The sequence below is a fragment of the Triturus cristatus genome, chromosome 7 (genome assembly GCF_964204655.1).
Source record: "Triturus cristatus chromosome 7, aTriCri1.1, whole genome shotgun sequence".
Lineage (NCBI taxonomy): Eukaryota > Metazoa > Chordata > Amphibia > Caudata > Salamandridae > Triturus > Triturus cristatus.
In genome coordinates this window covers 1874698996-1874724575 of record NC_140590.1, presented here as the reverse complement: position 1 = coordinate 1874724575, position 25580 = coordinate 1874698996, and the positions used below count along the sequence as shown (strand labels likewise).

Here is a 25580-nt window from a genome sequence, read left to right as displayed (position 1 = left end):
TCAGCCTTCGCTCTGCTGGGTAGGGTAAAGGGCCTCCCGCCAGGAGGCAGGCCCTCGAGTCGGACAGTCCATGCGGGGAGGAAGCTAATCGCTTGAAACAACAGCCGAGGCTGGCCAAGCAGTCCATCCCTAAACGGACCGAGAGTGCCCAATCGATCAGAATACAGCCGGGGCATCCCCTCTGCAGGCGACCCTGTACTGGGGGGATGGCGGCTTCAGATCCCTGCCTGCTCCCAGGGTGAGCGGGCTCAAAGGGAGAGCCCATCAACAGGGGCCGGGAGGAAGGCACGCACCCGGGCCCCCGGGGGCCCCCAGCAGGCGGGCCCAGGCATTGCCTTCCCTGTCTCACAGTCGCCGGACCTCACGGAGGTCTGACCCAGCAAACCTGGCGAAGTTAGGACCATCAGGAATGGGCTGAGAGGCAGGAGCGTACCCGGACCCCTGGGGGCCCCGGCGGGCGGGCCCCGGGTCTGCCTTCCCCCGCCTCTGGATCGCCGGACCTCACGGAGCTCTGACCCAGCAAACTCGGAGAAAAAGGACCATCGGGAAGGGGGCTGAGAGGCAGGTGTGCATACCCGGGCCCCTGGGGGCCACGCTTCGGGAGGGCCCTGGTGCTGCCTTCCCCTGTCTCGGGATCCACGGACCTCACGGGGGTCTGCCCCAGAAAACTCGGAGAGAAAGGACCATCGGTAAGGGGCTGAGAGGCAGGAGCGTACCCGGGCCCCTGGGGGCCCCAGCGGGCGGGCCCCGGGTCTGCCTTCCCCTGATTCAGAATCGCAAAACCACTCGGCGCTCTGATTGACCCTCTCCCTAGTAATCCGGAGGAAAATTACCCCCCTTTCTTGTAATCCATGCGCACGAGGTGACAGAGGGTACCCAAGGCGCGAAAGTACGCGACCTCCTGGAGCCCTCGCTGGGATCCGGGAGGCAAATGGACCCTCATCGAGACTTCCAGGCGAGCCCGGCCATCTGGTCGCCCCCCATAGGAAAGCATGGTGCGCGACCAGATGGTCGAAGGAAACTTAGAAAAAAGGGACGTGCGCGACCAGATGGCCGAAGGAAACTTAGAAAAATGGGACGTGCGCGACCAGATGGCCGAGGGGGACAGGCGCGACCAGATGGCCAGGCTCGGAAGGGAAGGTATCTGGTCGCTCTGCGCCCCAACAAACGAGTGAGCGGGTGCAGGGGCATGGGGGGCCGGAGGCCCAGGGCCCCGGCTGAGCCTCAGCCATGGAGGCTGCGTGGGGGACCCGGCGGGCCCTCCGACCCGGGGCCCGCAGAAAACCTCGACAAGCAGGGGAGGCCTGCACGGGACCGACAGACCCCAGTCCCGAGCCCTTGGCAGAGCGGCAGGCTGTGGGAAGGGACCCGGGGTCGGGGACCCCCACCCGGGGCCCGACCGGGCCCCTGGACCCAGCCGGGGCTCCCAGACCCGGAGGCACTGGGGAAGCCTCCCCGGGCACTCCGGACCCTGCCCCGGGCACCCTGCCACACGGCAGGATGCAGGACGGAGCCCGGGGTGGGGAGGCCGCCCTCACCGGGGCCCCCAGGGGCCCGGCCGGAGCTCCTGAACCCAGACGAGCGATGGGAGGCTCCCCGGCCACAACGGAACCCCGTCCCTGGCCTTTGGCAGTGCCGCAGGCCGGGGGACGGGGCCAGGGGACGGAGACCCCAACCCGAGGCCCGACCGGGCCCCTGGACCCAGCCAGGTCTCCCAGGCCCGGAGGCACAGGGGGAGCCTCCCCGGGCCCTCTGGACCCCGCCCCAGGCACCCTGCCACGCGGCAGGACCCAGGACGGAGCCCGGGGTGGGGAGGCCGCCCTCCCCGGGGCCCCCAGGGGCCCGACCGGAGCTCCTGAACCCAATCCAGCGAGGGGAGGCTCCCCGGCCACAACGGAACCCCGTCCCAGGCCTTTGGCAGTGCCGCAGGCCGGGGGACGGGGCCAGGGGATGGAGACCCCAACCCGGGGCCCGACCGGGCCCCTGGACCCAGCCGGGGCTCCCAGGCCCGGAGGCGCAGGGGGAGCCTCCCCGGGCCCTCCATGCCCCGCCCCAGGCACCATGCCACGCGGCAGGACCCAGTCAGAGCCCGGGGTGGGAAGGCCGCCCTCCCCGGGGCCCCCAGGGGCCTGACCGAAGCTCCTGAACCCAATCCAGCGAGGGGAGGCTCCCCGGCCACAATGGAACCCCGTCCCGGGCCTTTGGCAGTGCCGCAGGCCGGGGGACGGGGCCAGGGGATGGAGACCCCAACCCGGGGCCCGACCGGGCCCCTGGACCCAGCCGGGGCTCCCAGGCCCGGAGGCGCAGGGGGAGCCTCCCCGGGCCCTCCATGCCCCGCCCCAGGCACCATGCCACGCGGCAGGACCCAGTCAGAGCCCGGGGTGGGGAGGCCTCCCTCCCCGGGGCACCCAGGGGCCCGGCCGGAGCTCCTGAACCCAGACGAGCGAGGGGAGGCTCCCCGGCCACAACGGAACCCCGTCCCGGGCCTTTGGGAGTGCCGCCGGCCTGGGGGACGGTGCCCGGGGACGGAGCCCCCCACCCGGGGCCCCCAGGCCCGGAGGCACAGGGGGAGCCTCCCCGGCCCTCCGGACCCCGCCCCGGGCACCCTGCAACGCGGCAGGACCCAGGACGGAGCCCGGGGTGGGGAGGCCGCCCTCCCCGGGGCCCCCAGGGGCCCGGCCGGAGCTCCTGAACCCAGACGAGCGATGGGAGGCTCCCCGGCCACAACGGAACCCCGTCCCTGGCCTTTGGCAGTGCCGCAGGCCGGGGGACGGGGCCAGGGGATGGAGACCCCAACCCGGGGCCCGACCGGGCCCCTGGACCCAGCCGGGGCTCCCGGGCCCGGAGGCGCAGGGGGAGCCTCCCCGGGCCCTCCGGACCCCACCCCAGGCACCCTGCCACGTGGCAGGACCCAGGACAGAGCCCGGGGTGGGGAGGCCGCCCTCCCCGGGGCACCCAGGGGCCCGGCCGGAGCTCCTGAACCCAGTCGAGCGAGGGGAGGCTCCCTGGCCACAACGGAACCCCGTCCCGGGCCTTTGGGAGTGCCGCCGGCCTGGGGGACGGTGCTCAGGGACGGAGCCCCCCACCCGGGGCCCGCCCGGGCCCCTGGACCCAGCCGGGGCTCCCAGGCCTGGAGGCACAGGGGGAGCCTCCCCGGGCCCTCCGGACCCCGCCCCGGGCACCCTGCAACGCGGCAGGACCCAGGACGGAGCCCGGGGTGGGGAGGCCGCCCTCCCCGGGGCCCCCAGGGGCCCGGCCGGAGCTCCTGAACCCAGACGAGCGATGGGAGGCTCCCCGGCCACAACGGAACCCCGTCCCTGGCCTTTGGCAGTGCCGCAGGCCTGGGGACGGGGCCAGGGGACGGAGACTGCGACCCAGGGCCCGACCGGGCCCCTGGACCCAGCCGGGGCTCCCGGGCCCGGAGGCGCAGGGGGAGCCTCCCCGGGCCCTCCGGACCCCGCCCCAGGCACCCTGCCACGCGGCAGGACCCAGGACGGAGCCCGGGGTGGGGAGGCCGCCCTCCCCAGGGCCCCCAGGGGCCCGACCGGAGCTCCTGAACCCAATCCAGCGAGGGGAGGCTCCCCAGCCACAATGGAACCCCGTCCCGGGCCTTGGGCAGTGCCGCAGGCCGGGGGACGGGGCAAGGGGACGGAGACCCCAACCCGAGGCCCGACCGGGCCCCTGGACCCAGCCAGGTCTCCCAGGCCAGGAGGCACAGGGGGAGCCTCCCCGGGCCCTCCGGACCCCGCCCCAGGCACCCTGCCACGTGGCAGGATCCAGGACGGAGCCCGGGGTGGGGAGGCCGCCCTCCCCGGGGCCCCCAGGGGCCCGACCAGAGCTCCTGAACCCAATCCAGCGAGGGGAGGCTCCCCGGCCACAACCGAACCCCGTCCCAGGCCTATGGCAGTGCCGCAGGCAGGGGGACGGGGCCAGGGGATGGAGACCCCAACCCGGGGCCCGACCGGGCCCCTGGACCCAGCCGGGGCTCCCAGGCCCGGAGGCGCAGGGGGAGCTTCCCCGGGCCCTCCAGACCCCACCCCAGGCACCCTGCCACGCGGCAGGACCCAGGACAGAGCCCGGGGTGAGGAGGCCGCCCTCCCCGGGGCCCCCAGGGGCCTGACCGGAGCTCCTGAACCCAATCCAGCGAGGGGAGGCTACCCGGCCACAATGGAACCCCGTCCCGGGCCTTTGGCAGTGCCGCAGGGCGGGGGCCGGGGCCAGGGGATGGAGACCCCAACCCGGGGCCCGACCGTGCCCCTGGACCCAGCCGGGGCTCCCGGGCCCGGAGGCGCAGGGGAAGCCTCCCCGGGCCCTCCGGACCCCGCCCCAGGCACCCTGCCACGCTGCAGGACCCAGGACGGAGCCCGGGGTGGGGAGGCCGCCCTCCCCGGGGCACCCAGGGGCCCGGCCGGCGCTCCTGAACCCAGACGAGCGAGGGGAGGCTCCCCGGCCACAACGGAACCCCGTCCCGGGCCTTTGGGAGTGCTGCCGGCCTGGGGGACGGGGCCCGGGGCCCGGGGACAGAGCCCCCCACCCGGGGCCCGCCCGGACCCCTGGACCCAGCCGGGGCTCCCAGGCCCGGAGGCACAGGGGGAGCCTCCCCGGGCCCTCCGGACCCCGCCCCGGGCACCCTGCCACGCGGCAGGACCCAGGACGGAGCCCGGGGTGGGGAGGCCGCCCTCCCTGGGGCCCCCAGGGGCCCGGCCAGAGCTCCTGAACCCAAGCCAGCGAGGGGAGGCTCCCCGGCCACAACGGAAGCCCGTCCCGGGCCTTTGGCAGTGCCGGGGGACGGGGCCGGAGACCCCGACCAGGGGCCCGGCCCCTGGACCCAGCCGGGGCTCCCAGGACCACAGGCACAGAGGAAGCCTCCCCAGGCCCTCCGGACCCCTTCCCGGGCAACCTCCCACGCGGCAGGCCCCGGGGATGGGGCGGCACCCGGGCCCATCCAGCTGCCGGCTGAGGACCGAGAGGGGTCCCAGAGTACCCTGTCCCTAGTAATCCGGAGGAAGGCTACCCCCCTTTCTTGTAACCCGCGCGCTTCGGGTGACGGAGGGGACCCAAGGGGCGAACACACCCGGCTTCCTGGAGCCCTGGCTGGGATCCGGGAGGCGAATGGACCCTCATCAGGACTTCCAGGCCGGCCCAGCCATCTGGTCGCCCCATTGGAAAGCCTTGCGCGCGACCAGATGGCCGAGGGGCAAGGAGCGACCAGATGGCCGGCACCTGAAGACTCCCGTCTGCCATAGCGGTAGGGCTCCCGCCTGCCCACCCGCCAAGGTCTCGGGGGGACTCTGCTTCCCGGGGTGGGCTCGGGGGACCCCGGCTGGGCCTCAGGCATGGGGACGACCACCGGAGCTCTCGGGGCCCGCGGGCCCGGGCGCCCGGCGGAGGACTGCCCGGGACCCGTGGAGCCCATCCCTGGGCACTTTGCCACGCCGCGGGCCGGAGGAGGGAAGCCCCGGAGGTCTGGGAGGATGTAGCCCGGGAGCAGCCCATCTGGTCCCCGGCAAAGAACCGCCAGCGCCAGAGGGGTGTTCCGACATACCCTGCCCCTACTAATCCGGAGGAAGGCTACCGTCCTTTCTTGTAATCCACGCGCTCCGGGTGACGGAGGGGACCCTAGGGGCGAACGCGGCCGGCCTCCTGGAGCCCTGGCTGGGATCCGGGAGGCAAATGGACCCTCATCGGGACTTCCAGGCCGGCCCGGCCATCTGGTCGCCCCATTGGAAAGCATTGCGCGTGACCAGATGGCCGAGGGGAAAGGAGCGACCGGATGGCCGGCACCTGAAAGGACTCCCGTCTGTCCAAGCCATAGCGGTAGGGCCCCCACCTGCCCGCCCACCCGCCAAGGGCTCGGGGGGGCTCTGCTTCCCGGGGTGGGCTCGGGGGATGCCGGCTGGGCCTCAGACACGGGGAGGACAACCGGAGCTCTCGGGGCCCGGGTGCCCGGCAGGGGACTGCCCGGGATCCGTGGAGCCCGTCCCTGGGCACTTTGCCACGCCGCGGGCCGGACGAGGGAAGCCCCGGAGGCCTGGGAGGATGTTGCCCGGGCGTAGCCCATCTGGTCCCCGGCAAGGAACTGCCGGCCCCGGGGGGGGTGTTCCGGCATACCCTGCCCCTACTAATCCGGAGGAAGGCTACCGTCCTTTCTTGTAACCCGCGCGCTCCGGGTGACGGAGGGGACCCTAGGGGCGAACGCGGCCGGCCTCCTGGAGCCCTGGCTGGGATCCGGGAGGCAAATGGACCCTCATCGGGACTTCCAGGTCGGCCCGGCCATCTGGTCGCCCCATTGGAAAGCATTGCGTGTGACCAGATGGCCGAGGGGGGAAAGGTGCAACCAGATGGCCGGGACTGAAAGGACTCCCATCTGTCCAACCCCGAGCCTTCGCGCTGGGGTTCCCGCCTGCCCACGCAGGGCTCCGTGGCTGCAGGCTCTGGGGCTGCAGGGCTGCAGGGCTCCAGGGCTGCAGGGCTCCGGGGCTGCAGGGCTCCAGGGCTCCGGGGCTGCAGGGCTCCGGGGCTGCAGGGCTGTAGGGCTCCGGGGCTGCAGGGCTCTAGGGCTCCAGGGCTGCAGGGCTCCGGGGCTGCAGGGCTCCGGGGCTGCAGGGCTCCGGGGCTGCAGGGCTCCGGGGCTGCAGGGCTCCAGGGCTCCGGGGCTGCAGGGCTCCGGGGCTGCAGGACTCCGGGGCTGCAGGGCTCCGGGCCTGCAGGGCTCCGGGCCTTCAGGGCTCCGGGGCTGCAGGGCTCCGGGCCTGCAGGGCTCCGGGCCTGCAGGGCTCCGAGCCTGCAGGGCTCCAGGCCTGCAGGGCTCCAGGGCTGCAGGGCTCTAGGGCTGCAGGGCTCCGGGGCTGCAGGGCTCCGGGGCTGCAGGGCTCCGGGGCTGCAGGGCTCCGGGCCTGCAGGGCTCCGGGGCTGCAGGGCTCCGGGCCTGCAGGGCTCCGGGGCTGCAGGGCTCCGGGCCTGCAGGGCTCCGGGGCTCCAGGGCTCCAGGGCTGCAGGGCTGCAGGGCTGCAGGCCTCGGTGGACGCCCGGGGGACCCATGGAGCCTGTCCTGGGCACTTTGCCTCGCCGCGGGCTGGAGGAGGGAGCACCGGACGCCCCGGGGAAGTGTCGTCCGGGTTTGGCCCATCTGGTCCCCGCCTGAGAACCGCCATCCCCGGGAGGGGTGTCCCGGCATACCCTGCCCCTACTAATCCGGAGGAAGGCTACCCACCTTTCTTGTAACCCTCGCGCTCCGAGTGACAGAGGGGATCCTAGGCGCGGACGTGCCCGGCCTCCTGGAGCCCTGGCTGGGATCCGCGAGGCGAATGGACCCTCATCGGGACTTCCAGGCTGGCCCGGCCATCTGGTCGCCCCATTGGAAAGCATTGCGTGCGACCAGATGGCCGAGGGAAAGGTGCGACCAGATGGCCGGGACCGAAAGGACTCCCAGCTGCCCACACTGAGCCATAGCGGTAGGGCTCCCGCCTGCCCTTGCAGGGCTCCGGGGCTCTGCACCAGGGTCCCTTGTCCCGGGCAGATGGACACTTGGCAGGCCGCAGGACGTGGGATCCCAGGCCCTGACCAAAAATCAGGAGGCCCGGGGCCGGTCCCTGCTTCTCAACGCAGCCAGGCCGGGGAGATAGGGGAGCCTGCCCAAGCACGAGGGACCCCAGTCCCGGGCACACGGTCCCTCAGGTTGTGCGCTCGTTTTCCACAATTTTTTTTTCAAAATTCCGCGAAGAGGCATTCCGCAAATTTCGCCCAGCCCTAATAATTTGCACATTTTAACTAAAGAAAATCTGTTTCTACCTCAAATGGATCAAGAGTTATTAAAAACTCGGCAACGCATGGTGCCACGGAGTGGAAGGCCCAAGACAGAGGTTGACTGGTCACCTTTGTGTTGCTCATTGTTGCATTTGTGTGTTAAACTGGTAATAATGAGATGAAAACTTTGCTCAGATTGTGTTAACGGCTATTAAAAGACACAATAATCAAGTAAAATATACCAGATTACACCACATAATTTCTTTTTCCTTGCCACATAATTTATTCAACCCTGACACATAATTTGGTCATCCTTCGTCAGTGTCCATGCATATGTGCCTTAAATCATAACGGTCTGTTGACTAAAAAGACAGGACTGACTGAAGGTCTGTCTGATGCGACTGGACCCTGCGAGCACCGGGCACCCCTCAATGCGGCACAGTATCATATGTTATCAAGTTTGAAGTAAATTGCCCGGCATGATGCTGATTTACTGTTTATAAGCACTTTCTATGCATAACTGAAAGCAGCAGGCTTGCTGCCTGCCCTCGGGCCTTTAGAAGCAAATCAGCTGGGATTCGGCATAGCTTTGGGTCTGCACGTACAAGCTGGAGGCCCTGCCCTGCTATGTTGTGTGTAGAAAGCAAATCAGCTCTTGGGATTTCCTGCCACTCTTTATGCAGAGCTCGTAGCTCCTCTGCAACGTGCTGTTGACTCATGCTCGGGGAGGCTTGCCCCCAGCAATAGAAACATCCGCGAGGACTCGCTTTGCATTTTAAAGGGAAGCAGTTTTAAAGTTTAAACTCAAGGCACCTCGTGCATGCGGTGAGGGCAGCAGAGGGGAACGTCAGGCATATGCAGTCAAGGGTGGGCCCTGCGGTTCATTGTCTATGCTCTGTCCTGCTTACACTCCTGCGCACCCCGGATCATGCCTTCAATGATGATATAAAATATTCTGCCCTTGAAAGGTTCTCTTGGCTTGGGAGTCACAGGCAATATAAAAAACAGTGATAAACTGATCTCGAACCTAACACGAGAATATCACAAATACCAATCGTTAAGAAATAAAGAACAGGAAAGAAAAAAAACAAGCGGCCGTAGGGCCGCGAAAGTGATCGCGTTTGCGATCAAACATCAAAGCGGCCGCGAAAGTGAAAGTAATCGAGCAGAGCATCAAAGGGCTGGGTTAGAAGGGAGGGGGGAATGCAAGGAGCAGAGGAGCAGCTGTGCACGTGCACGCCATCGTGCACTCAAGCGCTAGGCCAGCAAAAACTATGTGGGTAGCACTTTTGAAAGCCCACTTACAAAATGTCTCAAAGAGACAGCTTTCGCTGTCTCAGCGAGACCTAAAAATGGCCCTGGGAATGGGGTCCTCAGGGTCTAATAAGGCTCGGGAGGTGAGCCACACGGCCCCCCAAGGGTCAATGAGGGGAGCCATGCACCCCACCTCCCCTTTAATTAAAAAATCATCTTTTCGGGATGGGGTACTCTGGGCCTCATAAGGGTCAGAGAGGGGGGCTACGTGCCCCCCTTCCCTTTTATTAAAAAAAGGCCCTGAGGGGTGGGGTCTCCAGGGCCTAATAAGGCTTGGGGAGGAGGGGCCACGCAGCCCACCTCCCCTTTCATAGACAAAAGGCCACTGTGTATGGGGTCCCCAGGGGCTAATAAGGCTGAGGGACAGTGGCCACTTGGCCCCCCTCCCCTTAAAAAAAGACACCTGGGGATGGGGTCCCCAGTGCTTATTAATGCTCGGTGAGGGGATCACATGGATGTCTCCCCTTTAAGACACACAGGGGCCTATCAGCAAGGGCCGGCGATATTTATCGCTCAGCGCGCTTCGCGCAAGGATAATTATCGCCGGCTAACGCTGAATTTTATCGCTGAGATAGCGTGCTATCAGCAACGCTTATCTCAACAGCGATAAAATTCCAGGCGCCAGCTGCCAACTGTGCGATTATCGCTGGAAATACAGCGATAATCTCACAAAGTTTGGCGATAGCTTGTTGATAGGGCAGGGCAGACTCAGCCATGATATCCACCTTCCATTGGATATCATGGCTAAGTCAGATGAAAAGCAGGCGTAAGGAAAGTAGCAATAACCGTGATTAGCGCTACTTTTTTTTATCACTCTGCAGGTTAGCGTGAGGCTAGATAATAGGAGAAATGTCGGTTAGCGACGTTTCTCACGTTCTTTTGGGAAGGAACGCCCACTTTGCATCTCATTAGAGATGCAAAGCTGGGCGTTAAGGGAAAGGGCTAAGGCAAGGATTCACGCGATAGCATGACCTTGCTCATAAAGCGATAAAATTATCGCCGCTTTTCTGCCGAAAACGGACGCAAAAGCGGCGATAATTTTATAGCGCCGCTTTGATGAAATGCCCCATAGAGGCCTATTTACAAACCCCTATCGCCACGGGAACGTCACTTTTAGTGATAATGTGATGGCGATAGGAACTTTGCCTTATTTACAAGGCAGCGTTAAGCCACTTGACGTAACTTAATGCTGCCTTGTAAATAAGGCCCCCTTTCATGCTGTATTTAGCGTGAAAGGGGCGGCTAATGGGTGTTGCGGTGGGCGTTCCACCGCAACACCCATTGATTTTAACGCTGCCTCCTATTTACAAGGGCCGCGTATATAGGAGGCTGCGCTATATTAAGACCAGGGAAAACCTGGTCTTAAACAGGCGAAACGAGGAGAGAGGCTTTATTTCTCCTCGTTTTTGCCCTATCCATGTGTGCTGCCTTGAGCAGCGCACATAGCAACAGAAAAACACCAATAATTGCCTATGTGCAGGAAGGTCCCCCATCCTGCACATAAACAACCATTTTAAAAAAATGCTGTTTTGCAACTTCTATGTGTGCTGCATTGAGCTAGAAGTTACCGAAGGCATTTCAAGATTGTTTATGTGCAGGAAGGGAGACCTTCCTGCACATAAACAATCTTCCCCTCAACACAGGCGCCCTTGCACTATGGTGAAAGGGGGCCTGCGTTGGCTCTAGGCAGATGAAGTTATCACCAGCGCAGGGGGAAACGCAGAGCTGCACCTTAGCCTTCTAGGCTTAATGACACGCTCCGCCACTTTCTTTGTAAATATGCCCCATAAGGTCCCGTGGCCAACCCACCTGCCGGGTTGACCTTACATATGGTAATAAAATATGACTTTACATTTTTTTTTAACTCTAGAAATTACTACAAAAACAAAAGTTAAAGTAAAGTTATAGTTAAGTAAATTTGTCAGTGACAGCCTTGTTTTGAAATTAGAAAATCACAGAATTTCATCAGTTACCTTGAGCCCCCACCATGCACTGCTTATGAGCTCACGCATTACATCTCTCATGACATGTTCTATGGCATCATTTATGACTTCACTGATGACAACTCCCATTACATCATTGATGACATCACTGATGACATCACTTATGACATCATCCAAGTTTCCTTTTTACACATTGCTGTATAAACGGCGATAGCATTAGAGCTCTGAAAGTAAATGCAGATTAGTTCAGAATAAAACGAAGCATCTTTACTGCTGTCCTACAAACAACCCCCAGAGGTGAAGCAAGCTTGTGTTATGTGCAGCATTGACCCAGTGCCAAACCCAGACACCAAGTATGTCCAAAGTGCTGAGTGCAGCTGCCCACTGGAGTCAAAGGACCGGGTGCATCTGTCCTCTCTCTCCTTCCTCTCTCAGCCCCTCCCAGTCTCTGCCTCCATCTTACTTTGTCTTTTTAGAGCCACAGGTGCACGTTTTCCACAAGCGGTGCAGGCTCTGGCAAACCTGAACTACTTTCAGAGTTTGTTCTGGTCTGTCCTAGAGCAGAGGTGAATTTGAATATATGGAAGGAGGGGGCCTGCAAAAAACACATTAAAAACAAACACTGCTCTGTGCAAGTCTTGAAATTAAATGTAAATGTCCAGAACAATCTGTATTTTATTCAAAAATCAAATGTGTGTGTAGAAAGTTCAAAGTTAAATTTCTCTCACCTTTGCGGAGACACAGAGTCTCTCTCAGATGAGGCTGCAAATCTCTCCATGGAGAGGAATCTTCTGTTCCAGGCTCATTCCTCACCCTGGGGCAGCTCTGTCCAGGGAGACGTCCTTGTCTGTCATGAAGGTTGTACTGGGAAACTGGTACAGAGGAGGGAGAGACAGAGACAGAGAAATAGAGGAAGGGAGGGAGGGAGAGACAGGTACAGAGAGATGGAAGAAGGGAGGAGGGAGGAGGGATGGAGGAACAGGTAGAAAGAGAGAGGGAGAGAAAGGTGCAGAGAGATGGAGGGAGGGAGGAGGGAGAGACAGGTACAGAGAGATGGAGGGAGGGAGGGAGAGACAGGTACAGAGAGATGGAGGGAGGGAGGGAGAGACAGGTACAGAGAGATGGAGGAAGGGAGGAGGGAGAGACAGGTACCGAGAGATGAAGGGAGGAAGGAGAAAGATAAATAGAAAGAGGGAGAGAAACAGCAATAGAGAAAGAGGGAGATAGAGAAAGGCAAAAAAAGAGGATGAGAGTTGGCATAGAGACAGTGGAATATATAGAGAATGGGTGTCCGAGAAGAAGAGAAAGAGAAAACGATAAAGTCCACATCAACCTGATAAAGTGGTTCATGCAACAAAGTGTTGAAAAGCTTGATGGGATCCGAGAGCGACTCCTCTTTGTGGGTCTGGCAGCAGAATATCGTGGAGTAAATATTGTCTGACAAAGATATTCTACCTTAAGTATCCAGTGGCGGCTCCTCTGCTAAGGCGGAGGAGCGTCGCCCCGCTACTCAAAAGGAAACTAAAATGATAACATATCTGAAATAATCCACTAAAGTTGTTTTGTAGAGAGATTTATTTGTGGATCATAAACCAACATCCATCACCACAGCGGTAACAGATCAAACTGTCATTACAGGGAGTGCAGGTTAGAACGCTCATAACATTCCACAAGCGTTCCAATCGTGGGGGTGGGCGGAAGGAACCAATAGATATAAGCTAAATACAACACATCTTCCTTCCAATACAATTTGGGAACACAAATAAAAATCAATACGTGAAATAGTCTTTTTGCCAATTAGGTTTGGAATGTACCTTCCTCAGGTGCATCTTCCTTCCAGGAATGGTATTCTTGTTGTCGTTACTCGGTCTAACATAGCAATCATTGTGGATAGAATCATCACTCCTATCATGAACTATTCTGTCAACACTCCAAAACTGCCCATCATCCAACTTTACAACATTCTTGAACACTTTGCTCACCACTCTTTTCCCAGAAAATTTTGAACAACCTGACATTACAAAATTAGGTACTTTTACTTTTTACTGCGTCACCTACCATCAAAGCTCTAGGCAACCTCTGTATTCCTCCATTGTACCTATCCACATATTTCCTTTGATTTAGCTGTATCTTATCCATGATCATCTCTCTATTCACTTCCTCTTCTCTTCCACCGACGAGCCACAAAGGGCCTAACTTGGTACCAGGCTCTCTCCCTTTAAGAGACTTAAATGGTGACGCGCCGGTGACTGAGTGAGGAGTGATAAGATAGGACCAAGCCATGTCCTCCAGTGTTTTCTCCACATTGATGCCATTTTGTACACTGAGTTGAATACAGTCCTTGATCATGCGATTTATACGTTCCACCAGACCATTCGCCCTCGGGCAATACAATGGCATAGGTTGATGTTCAACTGACAACTTGCGCAGGAACTCTTTCATACATGCAGAGGTAAATTGAACCCCATTATCCGTGATCAAGATCTGTGGTACCCCTTCTGTACGGAAAACACCTTGAAGAAAACTCATCACACTATCAGTAGTGATATTTTCTACTACCTTGATGATGATCCATTTCGAATGGTAGTCCACTAACGTGATAATGAATCTTCCACCCAGTCCTTTTACATTTAGAGGACCGACAATATCCATGGCCACTTTAACCCAAGGAGCAGCTGGAACTTCCACTGGAGAGATTTTCTCTTTGCTCACAACTTTACACTTGTCACTCATGGTACACGGTACGCATTCTCTTACCTCCCTCTCCACCATGGTGTCCATTTTTGGCCACCAATAATGTAATCGAATTTTACTCTTGGTCTTACCGCAACCTAAATGGCCTTCATGTGCCAAATGTAGTAACTTTTCTCTTATGCCCTCAGGAGGTACAAGCTTGTTTCCTCGATATAGATTTTGTCCTTGTATATGTAGTTCGTTCCTCACTTCCCAAAACACATCCTTTCCATTTTTAAAAAACTTAGGACTACACGGCCATCCCTCGCAAATAAGCTGTTTCACTCTTGGGAATAATTCATCGTTAGCTAAGGCTTCTTTCCACTCAGGTTTATCCAACCCATCAAAAACTGTAGACACCACAATTTCGTCACCAGGATCTACCTCTAATTCCTGATTCTTTAGTGGTAACCTAGACAAGCAATCAGCTACCTGATTATTTTGTCCAGGTATGTACACCACTTCAAAATTGTATCCCTGAAGACCAAGGAACCATCTTGATATCCTTGGTGTGGCCCTTCCGAGATTCTTTGTTGAAAAAATGCTTACTAAGGGCTTATGGTCTGTCCTTACATTAAAAGGAATGCCCCAAACAAATGTCCTGAAATGTAATATAGCCCAATAGCATGCTAATGCTTCCCTTTCAATTACTGAATAGTGGGTTTCATCTGCAGTAAGAGCTCTTGATGCAAACGCCACTATCCTTTCCCCATTTTCTGTCACTTGACTGAGAGTGGCTCCAATCCCTTTCAAACTAGCATCAGTCGTAATGATGGTGCGTTTGCTTGTATCAAAACACCCTAAGAATGGTGCCTCTGATATACTGTCTTTGATTGTCCTGAAAGCCTCATCACATTGTTCATCCCATTCAAACTTTGTACCTTTCTTTAATAGACACCTCAAGGGATAGGTAGTGTCAGCAAAGTTTTTTATGAACTTAGAGTAATATTCTGACAACCCCAAGAATGATTTGATCTCTTCCTTGTTAGTGGGACATGGCGCTAACTTTATTGCATCTACCACATTAGTTTTAGGCTTAATTCCATCTTTGGAAATGACATGGCCTAAGTAAGTAACCGAGCGTACTCCTATCTGGCATTTTTCCTTTTTTAATGTAAGACCAGCTTCCTTTAAACTACTCAGAACCAAGCGTAGCTTCCCATTATAATCCTCTTCATTCTTGCCATACACTAACAAGTCATCCTGGAAACATAAAACTTGTTTCAACCCTTCTAAAATATTCTGCATTGCCCTTTGGAAAACTGCCGCGGCTGAGGCTAAGCCAAATGGAATTCTACAAAATCTGAATGCACCAAACGGTGTTATGAACGTGGTCAATGCCTTACTCTCAGGATGAAGTCTTATTTGGTGGTAGGCTGAAGACAAATCTATTACTGAGAAGAATTCTGCCCCACAGATCTGATTCAGCATATCATTGATATTTGGCAAGGGGTGCCTATCAATCCATATGTTTCTGTTTAACTCTCTTAAATCAATACACAACCTGATGCTGTTCGTATTGCCTTTTGCTGTGATAACAACAGGTGCAACCCACTCAGAACATTCCACCGATTCTATAACTCCTTGACTAAGTAGTTTGTCAAGTTCTACCTTCAGAGGTTCTCTCATCATAATGGGAACATTCCTACATTTATGGGCTACTGGTTTTGCCCCCACCTTCAATTTTATTTTATGTTGATACTCTTTAAGGCACCCCAGTTTATCTGTAAAAATTCCTGGGAACTCATCAAAAATCTCTGCCCCACACACACCTCTTCCCACCAACATGACAGGAGTATCTGCACTAGGATCAAATTTCATTCCTAGGTCTCTCTGGTGCCCCCATCCTAGCAGGTTTGCCCCTTTCTTTGCAATATAGACTTTCCCAACCGTACTCCTATCCTTGAGTGATATCCTCATAATGGCTACTCCATCTAAAGGAATCGGGTCCTTGTTATACCCTACTGGTACTACATCTGGGGAGTGTAGTTCAACTTCTCCCTCTCTGAATTTTTTACAAAATGTCTCGCTATTCATGAAAGTAAAAGGTGAACAAGAATCAGCAAACATTTCCAGTTTTTCTCCTAACAAACCTATTTCACATTTTGGTAGCTCAATATGATTTACACTACTTTCCTCCAAATCCTTCACTTGTAAAACAAAATTCCTTTCGTATCCTTCACCATTCTCCACACTATTTACTGTTCTGCCAGACATATCCTTGCACGCTCGTGCAAAATGTCCCTTGCGATTACAAATCCTGCACGTGGCCGTTCTTGCCAAACAATTAATACTGTTTGCCAAATGCCCACTGCTTCCACATCTGAAGCATTTCAACCTGTTTTCATTGTACATCCTCTCCTGGTTAACCATATCCTTTCCATTTTTTTTTTTACATTCTTTATAGCACAAACCTCTTTTAGTTCTTCACTTATCTCACTTACATTGTTATCACCAGTTGTGTTCATTTCCTTCATGCATTCCACAGTATGCTCAACACTTTTAGCAATGTGAATCGCCATTTTTCAATCCGGATTGCCAACTGTTAGAAATGGCGATTTCTGGTTGGCTAAGGCTTGCGCCAAAGTCAGGCAGAAACCACCACTCTAGTCAGGGCAAGGAAGTTACACGCCAAAGATAACCCCTGCTCACCCCCTTGGTAGCTTGGCACGAGCAGTCAGGCTTATCTCTGAGGCGATGTGTAAAGCGTTTGCGCGCGCACCCAGCAACAACACCCAAGGCCCACCACAAAGGAAACTCCACACAAGGTATTCTATAAAAATAGCCTTTGTATTATACACAACACATTAGATAAAAACACACACTCTACAATGTGCCAACAGGCACGGGCAGAATTTACAAGGGATTATATATACAGGGGACAGGGCCACCTGGACCGCTGTCCGGAATTAGCACTCTTAGAACATAGCACTTAGAACATAGGAAATAAAATTACTGTTGCACAAAATTACACCTAGCACACAACCAGTCACTACTGGAATCAGGTAAGTACCACCTACGCAACCCTAACCACCTTAGGAAAATATTGCGCAGGGAATCAGGACCTCATTAGCACCACCTGTACTAGGGAGAAAACAACCACCTAAGTATCACAATACCTGTAGGGGTCTAAGCACATAAACACATGATGCATAACATTCAGAGGTGTAAAGCAAAGCACATGACGCATAAACACATTCAGAGGTGCAGAAAAGGTACAATGGCGCCAAAACTCACATTAGCCACTACTGTGGCAGTCCCTGGGCCAACTGGCCTAGTAGGGGCAAGGACGCCCTGCGTCCAGAAAAGTCAGGGCGCGCCGGCGCAGGCTGCGCAAGCCAGAACACCGAGGCCACAACCTAAACGTTGCAGCTGCCCACTAAGTGCTGGGCAGCTGGGAAGACGCTGGGGCCAACGTTGGAGCCTTCCAGGGCTCTGAATACCCAATCCTCGTGGCCCCCCGAGCCCCTCTGGGCTCTACAACAAGAAATGCCCCCCTAGAGCCTCCACGGCTCTGAACAACTCTGTGGGGCAAGGTGGGAGTGGCCCGCTGCCATCTGGGGCCACTCAGTCACAACAGAAATGCCCCCTTGACGTTGGAGCGTGCAAGCTCTGTAAAACAACCAACGCGGGGACGTGGGAGCCCTCTAGGCTCGTTAAACAAATAGTTTGCGCTGCGTGGGAGCCTCGTGGGCTCACCACACCAAAGAAATGCCCCTGGACGTTGGAGCCACTCAGGGGCTCAAGCACACGGAAGAATAATGCCCCCAGAGGACGTGGGAGCCTCACTGGCTTTCATGCAAAATGCCCCCGTTCGTTGGAGTGCTACTCGCACTCGAGAACATCTGTGCCCAAGTTGGAGCGCTCTGAGCACCAAAAGAACTGCTCCGTCCAGGTGGGAGCCTTGTGGGCTCTCTTCAAACCGGGAGTGCCTCGTTGGAGCGCCCACGCGCTCAGCAGCCGCCTAGGCTGCCTTGCACACCCTCCCGGCCAGAGCCCCACTTACCGGGAAGGAGGCGCCGGTCTTCGGGTCGCGGCGGGAGGCTCTCTTCTTCCGTGGCGTGCGCGGGGCTCCCACCGTCACCGGGGAGCCCCGCTTGGACCAGCAACGCTCCTCAAGCTTCTGCCTTGGCACTGGAGCGCGGGGTAGGCTCCCGTCAGCTCCTTCCTTCAGTACCGCGGCCTCCCTCACTCTCCGGCACCGGCGAAGGCGGGGTAGGCTCCCGCCCTTCTACTTCCGGTTGTCCCAGTCAGTGCTGCCTGACTTCCGGTACGAACCGGGCTGCAGCGGTGATTTCGGCAATAGTTTCACGTTGCGGGGTGGGCACCCGCGACGTAAGGGAAATAAACGGGGTGGGCACCCGCAACGTAAATTATCAAATAAGCGGGGTGGGCACCCGCCAACGCACCACAATGCCGGGTGGGCACCGGCCTCCAGAATAAAGCGCTCCTAGCGCTACGGCCAAAGTGAAAGCGCTCTAGAAGCGCTGGGGGCACCAAATAAAGCGCTCCTAGCGCTAAGACAAAAAAATGAAGCGCTTCCAGGCGCTTTGGGGACACACATAAAGCGCTCCCAGCGCTTTAGGATAAAAAGAACCACAAAGTCCAGCAAAGTTCTTCCCTGCATGCAGCAGGGCAGGGGTGGGGGGCAAGGCTGGACCCAGAGCCAGCTCACTGGGCCTCCAGGCAGGGAGGTAATCCAAGTGGCGGTCCTCTGGTCCAGCAGCAGCAGCAGCCCCCCTCAGGTAAGATCCTGGCAGAGAACAGTTTCTGTGGGGACACAGCCCCATTTTTATACAGGCAAACCCTTTGTTCTGGGTTCAGGGTGAGGGGGAAAACCAGTCGCAGCTGGTTGGGGAGCACCCTTGATGTGCTCAGCCCCTCACTCTATTCACTGGCAGGGCTAGGGTCGTCAGTCGCACCACAGGGGGCGGGGCCAGCATTGTGTGTGGAAAACCCTGTCCTATTCAGGACCCAGGTGTACTCCTCCCACCCATCTAGCTGCTGATCTCCCCATTCACCACTGGGTGACTCATCCTGACACTGGGGAATCCCTAGCCCGTCACATGACATGACCAGCCAATCACGCGACAGACACACTGCACACAGAAGTGCCCACTTCTAGAAGTGGCACTTCCACACTAGGTACATGCACGCCGCACACATCATCGCGCAGCATTCACTCCCACGAGTCCGCACATACCAAACTCGGGCCTGCACACCCCACGCATCAGGAACTACTAGGGACACATACATTCCCCATGCATTCCTATGGGAGGGCAGGCCTATCTCACCACATGCACTCAGAGCACGCACGCACTTTACCCTGGGACACAGGGAAAGTGCGCAGAGACCAAACAATTACCACACCAAGTCACCAATAAAAAGCCAAAAAGTCCAGGGGTGAACCTGCCAGAAGGGCCAAGTCCAACACCAACTAGTAACTTTCCCTGAATTTTCTCATTATTAGTACAGCGTACTAGTTGGTAACGTATCAAGGATTCCGTTAGTTCATTAAATTCACACGTATTTGCAAGCCCTCTTAAACTAGCAATGTAGCTTCCTACTTTCTCATTCTTCCCTTGGACCCTTGCAAAAAATGTATGTCTTTCAAGTACTACATTAATTTTTTCTGCAAATTGAAGTTCTAATTTCTTCATACTACAATCATACACATCTCTACCTTCTTCATCCGCTTCATCATCTAAATCTGGCAAGTTGTCAAAGATCTTCCTTCCCTCCGCCCCTAAATTATGAAGCAGAATATGTTGTCTTCTGATTGCAGAAAACCCACTTGCCCCTATAGCAATGAGATAAGACTCAAAACTTTTCCTCCAATCTTTCCATGTAACCAAAGGCTCCCCTGCTTCAGATAGAAAAGGTGGAGGCTGTAACATACTAGTCGCTGCCATACTGTAATCTCCACACAAATAACTTCCTCTTACTTTTCCTTGTTAAAGTTTCCTAACCCAAGCCACTACCTCAATTTTACTTCACTTTACTTTTACACTTAATGTAATATACAGCTTTAAACTTCTCTCCCACAACTTATTCTACCTAGGTTATTAATGTCACTTTTCAGTCACTAAATTCCAGTCAGTACAGAACATATCCTCCGCAGATCTAGTTACTCCCGGCGACTTGCTGTGTCTCACCGTACTTCTCCCGTTTTTCAGTTCACATCTGTAATTAGGACTTCCCTCAGGCAATGTTCTTCATAGCCACAGATTCACCCCGCTGTCTCCACCAAGCTTCCTCCTTAGTATGCTTCGCAGGCAATCAACTACTTTAGCAGACAACTCTTCCAGCCAGCACCTGGATTCCTCACCGCGCATACGAAGTCAATCTTCTTCTTTCCTGTCAGTCCCTTATTTCCCACTGCGCATGGCTGCCAGAAAGTCAATACTCTCTACGTCTTCCCCGCGTGTGTGTTCGCTCACTTGGACGCAAGGCAATCGTCTTTCTTTCTGTCAGCTTCGTCACACACTGCGCATGGCCGCCAGAAGTCAATTCTTCTCCTCGTCTTCTCCGCGCATGTGCTCCCTCCACACGCTGTTTCCCTCACGACTTCCTCCCTTGCGTGCCTCACGCCGAGATTCTCTTTACCTTCCAGTCACCACAACACGCGCCGCACCTCCGAGACAGTCTCTGTGCACCCACGTCCAGGCTCTTGCCCCTCCGTTATTCCTCCTCACACTCCTCCAATATTCACTTCAGGTTGCACGTTAGACCTTACGACACACGTACCTCCGAGACCTTCCTCTGTACATCTGCGTCACCATGCACTTTCATTTACGGTGAGTTCTCTTCACACGTTTCTTCCTTCACCAACTTCTTGACTCCGTTCAATTCCTCTTTTTACTCCTCCTTTCATCCCAACTGTGGCCACACAGGGAGGGGATGTCAGTAAGTCGCCCTCCGCACAAGTAACTCGTCGCCAGTGAAATAATCCACTAAAGTTGTTTTGTAGAGGGATTTATTTGTGGATCATAAACCAACATCCATCACCACAGTGGTAACAGATCAAACTGTCATTACAGGAAGTGCAGGTTAGAACACTCATAACATTCCACGAGAGGGAGAGGAGTGGTTTGCACTCCCTAAGTGCGCTGGACTGGTTGGGTGGCCCTCTTGGGCCGGCCGAACAGTCATGCGCACTTTCCATCTTCCCCACCAGGCTGCATTACACAGCCTGATGAGGAACATGCAAAGGCTCCCTGTCCCCATCTGAGAGCTGATCCATGGCGCTCAGACCAATCACAACGGTGCATTGCTGCTTTGTGATTGGCTCAGGGGAGCCTGAGAGCCCAGGTGCTTCCTTCTGCTTCCTGCTGCCGGACCCGGGACAGGAAGAAGAGGACGGAGGAGAGGCGGCGGCAGGTCATCACAGGTAAGTGTTTTTTAAAACTTTCTTTGTCCCCCTTCCCCCACCCTGCCCACCACCCGGGTCCGGTAGCAGCCGCTACTGTAAGTATCACACATTGGCGTTAGAAAATCAACACTCAAAGAGATTCACTTTTTGTAAATTATATTTTAGACACTATATGAAAACCAGGCATTATTTCTGTCAATGACACTGACACACATCACTCTTTGTGTTTGTGTGTCTTTGCACAGCTGGAGATAGAAGTGCTGTCCACAGTAACACAAGAGCATCAGCAGTGGTGGAGGTACCACAGGCCAGGGGATGAAGGACTGTGAGGGGTGTGAGCTTGAACAGTCTAGTACACACAACATGACATGTTAGGAACATACTTACATGTGAGAGTGTGAGGTGGAAGGGTGTGAGCAGGGGTGCAGCTACCAAGTGTGCAGCAGGTGCAGTGACACTGGGGCCCGGGGCTGTGAGGGGCTCCAGGGCTGTGAGGGGCCCCAGGGCTGTGAGGGGCCCCAGGGCTGTGAGGGGCCCTCTGCACTACAATTGTAGCTGTTTGAGAGCTCTTGGCACCCTTGCTACACCACTGGTATGAGGCAGATATGTCCCTCGAGCTGCACTCGGTGGAAGTAAGAAGCCTACATTTACCACGACCACCCAAGACTGAACAATCCCTGTGTCTTCAACCCCCGCCCTCACTTTCAGCATCTACTGTCCCAGAGTGACGCTCACTAACATGGCTGAACCCTAACACACATGAACATATCATGTACCACAACATGCAGAAACAAGAGATGAAAGGGTGTTTACCTGGACGGAGGCACAGAGAGGTTTTCAGAAGAGAGCGCGGAGGATTCTAGGAAGACCCTGGACAATCTCCAGCCTCGTCTTGGAGATCAGCAGAGCTCTGCACCCTGGGGCTGTAGAATACTGCTCTCTCCACTGCAGGGGGGGGGGGAGCCAGAAGAGAGGGAAGGTGGAGGGAGAGAGAGAGAGGGAGGGAGAGAGAGAGAGAGAGAGAGAGAGGGTGAGGGAGAAGTAGAGGGAGAGAGAGAGAGAGAGAGAGAGAGAGGGTGAGGGAGAAGGAGAGAGTGAGGTAAAGAAAACAAAGAGTAAAGATTAAGTGAGGAAGGAAGGGTGAATTTCTTTTCCGGTCCAAACTTCAGGGCCCTACTTTTCTTCCAGTCACAATAACAAAGCCCTTCAGCATTTTACACCCTTGAGTAGAGTAGTAACAGGGTGTTAAACATATGTAGCTTCAATGCGTTAATAAAACTAAGGGGCATATTTACAATGCCCCTGCAGCACTTTTATACCACCAGAGCGCCACTTTTGTGACACTCTGGAGACGCAGCGTGCCGGCCCATATCTACAAGGCCACGCAAAGCCACCCTGCATGGCTTTTCATCGCCTTGTAAATATGGAGTAAGGCAATGCCCTACTCTGCGTGGAAGGGGTGCTCCATGGGTGTTGCTGGGGGAGCTCCCATGCAACACCAATGCTTTTTGACACAGCCCAGATTTACACATAGTGTATCTGGCGCAGCGCCAAAACTAACACCTTCCCAAAGCAGGCATAGCAAGGAGAAATGTCTACACTTCTGCTCGTTTTTCCCTCTTGCCAGGACACTTAGAACAAGGAAAACACTTCCTTTGATTGTTTTTGTGCAGGAAGGTGTTTCTTCCTGCACAAAAACAATTATGCCAACACAGACACCTGCAAGGGTGCCTCCGTTGGTGCTCAGACACCTGCAGGGTGCCTCCGTTGGTGCTCAGACACCTGCAGGGTGCCTCCGTTGGTGCTCAGACACCTGCAGGGTGCCTCCGTTGGTGCTCGGCTGCAGGTCGTGTGCCGGCGCTGGCAGAAAGGACAGGAATGCACCGTATCTTGTAGACATGGCTCATCCCTGCCCTTTTCTTTTGACGTCGGGCAGCACAGCTAGAAGGCTCGCGGCGCTGCCCTGCACCAAAATATCGGAAATATTCCCCAATGTGTCTTTGCTGTCCATCACAAGATGCAAAATTCGTATTTCTGAATTTAGCTGCCTTTCTCTGCTTTCAAATAAAATGTGAAACATTTGTTGGTGATGATCACAGGAGACTAAGTCAGGCAGCAACAGTACACTTGCTCAAATACACACACATGGCCTCTATCGTAGGCTCTCCTTCTGCGCGCCTCGTTTACAGATGTGCGGGCCAGAGGTTGTCCGTGGATGGAGCCTCTGTTGGCTCAGTTGATAGGAAAGTTCCTCTGAGGGCCCTACGGTGTAGAGAGCATCAGAGGGAGAGCATTCGGCTTTCTGCACTATTGAGGGTGGAGAACGTAATGTCCTTTTTCCAGTCTGTTGCCACCAGGAACAACCTGGCAGTGAGGAATGGAAAAAAAACAATAATGTCCCCCACACTCCAGGACAAAACTCCCAAGGTATGGGGGTCCTTAGTTTTTGTGTTTTCAAAAACAAACTCCCAGTTTAGAAGTTTCTTTTTGTAATACAAAATCGTGTTAAAAGTTTGGTGGACGGCAGTTCAGTCTCACTGCAGCCGTCCACCAGACCTTTTGACCTTGACCGGAAAGGCTGTGATGCTGGACTGCTGGGCCGGTGGTCATCTCTAAATATGACAGACAGTGCTCTATCAGGATGGTCGCGTATTGTCCTCCGCCATCATGACGGGCAGAATACCAACCGTTAAATGGTAAAATATGCCCATGGCACAGACCGGAGTAAATCCATTTCCTGCACAGTAACGGAAGGGGAAACCTCCAAAACTGGTGGGGTGAAGGGGCTTTACCAAGGGGAAAAAAATCCTTTAAAGGAAAATAAAGAGAGAGCAACTGTTCTCATGCCAGGGCATATTTATTTGCTGGATTGTATGCTATGTACAATTACACATGCTGAAATGCCTTTCTATGGTCGTAATTCGAAATTGACAAAACTTTTCCAGTAGTACTTTTGGAAAACTTTCAGAATTTGTGAAACGTGTAAATCCGCACCAATAAAAGAGTGTAGACAATGTGTCTGAAAAGCAACTGGAATGAATTACATTCTGGACCCGTATTACAAATAGTGCACACTTTGCCTGTGTGCGTCCTATCACCGAAAATGTGCTGTCCCTGGACAGGCCTGTCTAGAAGCCGCTGGTCCACCTTTCACTGTGCAGGGGATGCCTGGAGACCCCTGGGATTCCTATTGCTGAAAGAAATGACCCAAATAGGGTCACTCGGGTTACTTAACCACCTCTCGGCCTTACCTATATCAATGGAGAGTCGGGCAGCCGGTAGAGAATGCAAACAAGCAGTTTATTATTAATCTCTGCAGAGAGTCCATTGTAGCCTGCATCAGACACAGAGAGCTGAGGGACTGACCCCCACCAGCACAGTACACAATACAGATTCATCAGAAGTCCTCCAAACCACGCCCACATGGCAAAGTTACAAACTTGGACAATGAATAAGGGAGTGATTTTAGGGCTGTGCCGCCATCTGGAAGGAGTGTACATTCTTGTCTCCAACCAAGCTCATTCTGCACAGTCTCGGCTCCCTCTGACGTCTGAGCAGAACTCAGTGAACAGCACAATATTGACAATCACTTGGGCCTAGCATATTCACAGTTTGGAGCACATTTACTAATATACCTAAACCGTCATACAAAATGGCTGCCAGCAGTCCAATGCCATACTACTGTATAATCAACATTACAGCTCAGTGGGTTGTCTAGAAACCCAACAACCATCATTATTATTTAGCATTATAAGGCTAATCTAAATAACGTAACATAAGGGGCATAGCCCTATGATTATTTTGAAACCTACATTCCCCCATTCAATGGTCCCTCTCTTGGGCATACTGACTGTGTAAAATAGACGCAGTAGCAACAGATCTCAGCTACTGAGAGATGATCATCGGAAACTCTCCATCAGGGTTCACTTAACGTAACAATAGCTGGCAACTATCCAACTGCAGACACATGACATGCAAGCCTGCCAGCGTATGCTACACAAGCAGGTTTGCACCCTTGAGGAGCGTGCGGAAGATGCTGAGGGCAGGTCGCGGCAAATAACATAAGATTGATGGGCCTGCCTGAAAACGTGGAGGGCTGAGAAGTAGAGTCATATCTTGAAACCTGAATTCGCAGCTTTGTTCCCGTTGAGGCACTTTCATCATTCTTCTCAGTGGAGCAGGATCAAAGGGTCCTGTCGAGGAGACCCCTGCCGGGCGTCCTGCATAGACCCCTGGTGGCATGCCTTATCCACTATAAAGACTGAGACATGATCTTGAGTGAGGACAGCAAGAAGAACAATTTGTCAATTGACAATGCCAAAGTGAGGATTTTCCCAGACTATACACTGGGGGTCCAATGTAAACGTCACACTTTTCTAGCAGTCAAACACAAGCTGAGAGAAGTCAACATCCAATATTCACTCCTCTTCTCGGCCCTTCTCTGTATCCAAGCAGATGTCAAAACACATTTC

The 25580-nt window shown here is 55.5% G+C and overlaps 1 pseudogene across 1 annotated transcript in view; it reads right to left on the bottom strand.

The window, feature by feature from the left end:
* The window catches only part of LOC146813571 (E3 ubiquitin-protein ligase TRIM39-like), a 187983-nt pseudogene that overhangs the window by 125438 nt on the left and 36965 nt on the right, over nucleotides 1-25580 (bottom strand). Inside the window, exons 3-4 of the transcript XR_014966996.1 lie at nucleotides 21922-22053; nucleotides 11732-11875 (exon numbers count right to left, since the gene is read on the bottom strand). The product of XR_014966996.1 is annotated as an E3 ubiquitin-protein ligase TRIM39-like (transcript). The remainder of the gene's footprint in view (nucleotides 1-11731; nucleotides 11876-21921; nucleotides 22054-25580) is intronic.